The sequence below is a fragment of the Lissotriton helveticus genome, chromosome 6, assembly GCF_964261635.1.
Source record: "Lissotriton helveticus chromosome 6, aLisHel1.1, whole genome shotgun sequence".
Classification (NCBI taxonomy): Eukaryota; Metazoa; Chordata; class Amphibia; order Caudata; family Salamandridae; genus Lissotriton; species Lissotriton helveticus.
The window spans coordinates 373,709,009-373,714,979 of NC_136067.1; positions in this window are offsets into that span (position 1 = coordinate 373,709,009).

Here is a 5,971-nt window from a genome sequence, read left to right on the forward strand (position 1 = left end):
CAATTCTCTCAAAATATTCAGCAAGATTGTCAGGAGTTTTTAATGTATATGCTTGATGTATTGCATGCTGAAGGTGTAGATGTAGATCACCTGTTTGGGCTTTCTTATCAATGGCAGCATGACTGCGAGAACTGTAGGGTATCAAGTACTACTAGTGTAGACTCAGAAAGATTTATATATTTAACTTTGCCAGAGAGTAAATCAGTGTCCTTTAACCCCTTCGCTGCGGCGGGTTTTCAAATGGGTTTGGGCATGGAGCTGCCCGGGACCCGTGGAGCCCGTCCTGGGCACTCTGACCTGCTGTTGGCCCGGGGGAGGACTGCCCGGGACCCGTGGAGCCCGTCCTGGGCACTCTGACAAGCTGTTGGCCCGGGGAAGGGAGCCCCAGACGACCGGGACCTGTGGAGCCCGTCCTGGGCACTCCTGTATGCCGTTGGCCCGGGGAAGGGAGCCCCGGACGTCCGGGTCCCGTGGAACTCGTCCTGGGCACTCTGACATGCCGCTGGCCCGGGAAAGGGTGCCCCGGACGCCCGGGGCCCGTGGAGCCCGTCCTGGGCACTCTGACAAGCCGTTGGCCCGGGGAAGGGAGCCCTGGACGCCCGGGACCCGTGGAGCCCGTCCTGGGCACTCTGGAATGCTTTGGCCCGGGGAAGGGAGCCCCGGACGCCCGGGGGAGGACTGCCCGGGACCCGTGGAACTGGTCCTGGGCACTTTTACATGCCGTCGGCCTGGAGGTGGGTGCCCTGGACGCCCGGGGGAGGCCTGCCCGGGACCCGTGGAGCCCTTCCCGGGTACTTTGCCAATGCCGTTGGCCTCATGGAGATGGTTGCCCCGGACGCGTCCGGGGGAGGCCTGCGCGGGACCCATGGAGCCCGTCCTGGGCATTGAGCCATGCCGTTGGCCTGGAGATGGGAGCCCCGGACGCCCGGGGGAGGACTGCCTGGTACCCGTGGATCCCGTCCTGGGCTCTTTGACATGCCGTCGGCCTGGAGGTGGGAGCCCCGGACGCCCGGGAGCGGGCTGCCCGGGACCCATGGAGCCCGTCCTGGACACTTTGACATGCCGTCGGCCTGGAGGAGGGTGCCCGGGACGCCCGTGGGAAGCCTGGTCGGGACCCGTGGAGCCCTTCCCGGGTACTTTGCCAATGCCGTTGGCCTCCTGGAGATGTGTGCCCCGAACGCCCGGGGGGGGAGGGCTGCCCGGGGCCCGTGGAGCCCGCCCTGGGCACTTTGACATGCCGTCGTCCTGGAGGTGGGAGCCCCGGACGCCCGGGGGAGGGCTGGACGGGACCCATGGAGCCCTTCCCGGTTACTCTGCCATCCCGTTGGCCTCCTGGAGATGGGTGCCCCGGACGCCCGGGGGAGGTCTGTCCGGGGCCCATGGAGCCCGTCCTGGGCAGTGTGACATGCCGTCGGCCTGGAGGTGGGAGCCCCGGACGCCCGGGGGAAGGCTGCCCGGGACCCGTGGAGCCCTTCCCGGTTACTCTGCCATCCCGTTGGCCTCCTGGAGATGGGTGCCCCGGACGCCCGGGGGGAGGTCTGTCCGGAGCCCATGGAGCCCGTCCTGGGCAGTGTGACATGCCGTCGGCCTGGAGGTGGGAGCCCCGGACGCCCGGGGGAAGGCTGCCCGGGACCCGTGGAGCCCTTCCCGGGTACTTTGCCATCCCATTGCCCTCCTGGAGATGGGTGCCCCGGACGCCCAGGGGCGGTCTGTCCGGGACACGGGGAGCCCGTCCTGGGCATTGAGCCATGCCGTTGGCCTGGAGAATGGAGCCCCCAGACGCCCGGGGGAGGTGTTGCCCAGGCATATCTCATCTGGTCCCCCGGGCAGAGAACCACCAGCCCTGGAGAGGTGTCCGGGCGTACCCTGCCCCTAGTAATCCGGAGGGAAAATACCCCCCTTTCTTGCAATCCGTGCACGCGAGGTGACAGAGGGGACCCAAGGCGTAAAAGAACCCGACCTCATGGAGCCCTAGCTGGGATCCGGGAGGCGAATGGCACCTCATCGGGACTTCCAGGGAAGCCCGGCCATCTGGTCCCCCCATTGGAAAGCATCGCGGGCGACCAGATGGCCGGGATCGAAAGGACTCCCAGCTCCCCATCCATCCCAAGCCTTCGCGGTAGGGTTCCTGACTTCCTGCCCACGCAAGGCAGGGCTCTTGGACCCCGGCTGGGCCTCAGGCGCAGGTTGGACCACCGGAGCTCTAGGGCCCGGACGACCTGGGGGAGGAATGCCCGGGACCCGTGGAGCCCGTCCTGGGTACTTTGACATGCCGTCGGCCTGGAGGTGGGTGCCCCGGACGCCCGGGGGAAGCTGCCCGGGACCCATGGAGCCCGTCCTGGGTACTTTGACATTCCGTCGGCCTGAAGGTGGGAGCCCCGGATGCCCGGGGAGAGGTCTGCCCGGGACCAATGGAGCCCGTCCTGGGTACTTTGCCTATGCCGTTGGCCTCATGGAGATGGGTGTCCCAGACGCCCGGGGGAGGACTGTCCCAGACTCATGGAGCCCGTCCTGGGCACTTTGACATGCCGTCTGCCTGGAGGTGGGAGCCCCGGACGCCCAGGGGAGGGCTGCCCGGGACCCATGGAGCCCGACCCGGGCACGCTGCCATGCCGTCAGCCTGGATGGAGCCCCGGACGCCCGGGGTACGAGTGACCGGGACGCATGGAGCCCGTCCTGGGCACTTTTCCGTGCCTTCGGCCTGGAGCCCCCAGACACCCAGGGGAGGACCACCGTGAAAACCATGGAGCCCGACCCGGGCACTCTGCCATACCGTCAGCCTAGATGGAGCCCCGGACGCCCAGGGGACGAATGCCCGGGACGCATGGAGCTTGTCCTGGGCACTTTTCCATGCATTCGGCCTGGAGCCCCCAGACACCCAGGGGAGGACATCCCTGGAAACCATGGATCCCGACCCGGGCACTCTGCCATGCCGTCAGCCTGGATGGAGCCCCGGACGCCCGGGGGATGAATGCCCGGGACGCATGGAGCCTGTCCTGGGCACTTTTCCATGCCGTCAGCCTGGATGGAGCCCCGGACGCCCGGGTGACGACTGCCCAGGAGCCATGGAGCCCGTCCTGGGCAATTTGACATGCGGTTGGCCTGGAGGAAGGAAGCCCCGGGTGGCCTAGGGAGGTGTTGCCCAGGCATAGCCCATCTGGTCCCCATGGCAGAGAAACGCCAGCCTCGGAGGGGTGTCCGGGCGTACCCTTCTCCCTAGTAATCCGGAGGAAAATTACCCCCTTTTCTTGTAATCTGTGCACGCGAGGTGACAGAGGGGACCCAAGGCGCGAATGTACCCGACCTCCTGGAGCCCTCGCTGGGATCCGGGCGGCGAATGGCACCTCATCGGGACTTCCAGGGAAGTTCGGCCATCTGGTCGCCCTTATAGGAAAGCGTAGCGGGCGACCAGATGCCCGAGGGGATCCGGGCGACCAGATGGCCGAGGGAATCTGGGCGATCAGATGGCTGGACACGGAAGTGAAGCCGCCTGGACTCTCCCGACCCTGTCCCCGTCCCCGTCCCGGGACGAATGCCCGGGACGCATGGAGCCCGTCCTGGGCACTTTTCCATGCCTTCGGCCTGGAGCCCCCAGACACCCAGGGGAGGACCACCGTGAAAACCATGGAGCCCGACCCGGGCACTCTGCTATGCCGTCAGCCTGGATTGAGCCCCGGACGCCCGGGGGACGAATGCCCGGGACGCATGGAGCCCGTCCTGGGCACTTTTCCATGCCTTCGGCCTGGAGCCCCCAGACACCCAGGGGAGGACCACCGTGAAAACCATGCAGCCCGACCCGGGCACTCTGCCATACCGTCAGCCTGGATGGAGCCCCGGACGCCCGGGGGACGAATGCCCGGGACGCATGGAGCCCGTCCTGGGCACTTTTCCATGCCTTCGGCCTGGAGCCCCCAGACACCCAGGGGAGGACCACCGTGAAAACCATGGAGCCCGACCCGGGCACTCTGCCATACCGTCAGCCTGGATGGAGCCCCGGACGCCCGGGGGACGAATGCCCGGGACGCATGGAGCCCGTCCTGGGCACTTTTCCATGCCGCCGGGGTGGATGGAGCCCCGGGCGCCCAGGGGACGACTGCCCAAGAGCCATGGAGCCCGTCCTGGGCAATTTGACATGCCGTCGGCCTGGCGGAAGGAAGCCACGGGTGACCAGATGGCCGAGGGAATCTGGGCGATCAGATGGCTGGACACGGAAGTGAAGCCGCCTGGACTCTCCCGACCCTGTCCCCGTCCCCGTCCCGGGACGAATGCCCGGGACGCATGGAGCCCGTCCTGGGCACTTTTCCATGCCTTCGGCCTGGAGCCCCCAGACACCCAGGGGAGGACCACCGTGAAAACCATGGAGCCCGACCCGGGCACTCTGCTATGCCGTCAGCCTGGATTGAGCCCCGGACGCCCGGGGGACGAATGCCCGGGACGCATGGAGCCCGTCCTGGGCACTTTTCCATGCCTTCGGCCTGGAGCCCCCAGACACCCAGGGGAGGACCACCGTGAAAACCATGCAGCCCGACCCGGGCACTCTGCCATACCGTCAGCCTGGATGGAGCCCCGGACGCCCGGGGGACGAATGCCCGGGACGCATGGAGCCCGTCCTGGGCACTTTTCCATGCCTTCGGCCTGGAGCCCCCAGACACCCAGGGGAGGACCACCGTGAAAACCATGGAGCCCGACCCGGGCACTCTGCCATACCGTCAGCCTGGATGGAGCCCCGGACGCCCGGGGGACGAATGCCCGGGACGCATGGAGCCCGTCCTGGGCACTTTTCCATGCCTTCGGCCTGGAGCCCCCAGACACCCAGGGGAGGACCACCGTGAAAACCATGGAGCCCGACCCGGGCACTCTGCCATACCGTCAGCCTGGATGGAGCCCCGGACGCCCGGGGGACGAATGCCCGGGACGCATGGAGCCCGTCCTGGGCACTTTTCCATGCCGCCGGGGTGGATGGAGCCCCGGGCGCCCAGGGGACGACTGCCCAAGAGCCATGGAGCCCGTCCTGGGCAATTTGACATGCCGTCGGCCTGGCGGAAGGAAGCCACGGGTGACCAGATGGCCGAGGGAATCTGGGCGATCAGATGGCTGGACACGGAAGTGAAGCCGCCTGGACTCTCCCGACCCTGTCCCCGTCCCCGTCCCGGGACGAATGCCCGGGACGCATGGAGCCCGTCCTGGGCACTTTTCCATGCCTTCGGCCTGGAGCCCCCAGACACCCAGGGGAGGACCACCGTGAAAACCATGGAGCCCGACCCGGGCACTCTGCTATGCCGTCAGCCTGGATTGAGCCCCGGACGCCCGGGGGACGAATGCCCGGGACGCATGGAGCCCGTCCTGGGCACTTTTCCATGCCTTCGGCCTGGAGCCCCCAGACACCCAGGGGAGGACCACCGTGAAAACCATGCAGCCCGACCCGGGCACTCTGCCATACCGTCAGCCTGGATGGAGCCCCGGACGCCCGGGGGACGAATGCCCGGGACGCATGGAGCCCGTCCTGGGCACTTTTCCATGCCTTCGGCCTGGAGCCCCCAGACACCCAGGGGAGGACCACCGTGAAAACCATGGAGCCCGACCCGGGCACTCTGCCATACCGTCAGCCTGGATGGAGCCCCGGACGCCCGGGGGACGAATGCCCGGGACGCATGGAGCCCGTCCTGGGCACTTTTCCATGCCGCCGGGGTGGATGGAGCCCCGGGCGCCCAGGGGACGACTGCCCAAGAGCCATGGAGCCCGTCCTGGGCAATTTGACATGCCGTCGGCCTGGCGGAAGGAAGCCACGGGTGGCCTAGGGAGGTGTTACCCAGGCATAGCCTATCTGGTCCCCATGGCAGAGAACCACCAGCCTTGGAGGGGCGTCCGGGCATACCCTGTCCCTAGTAATCCGGAGGGAAAATACCCTCCTTTCTTGTAAACTCTGCACGCGAGGTGACAGAGGGGACCCAAAGCGTGAAAGTACCCGACC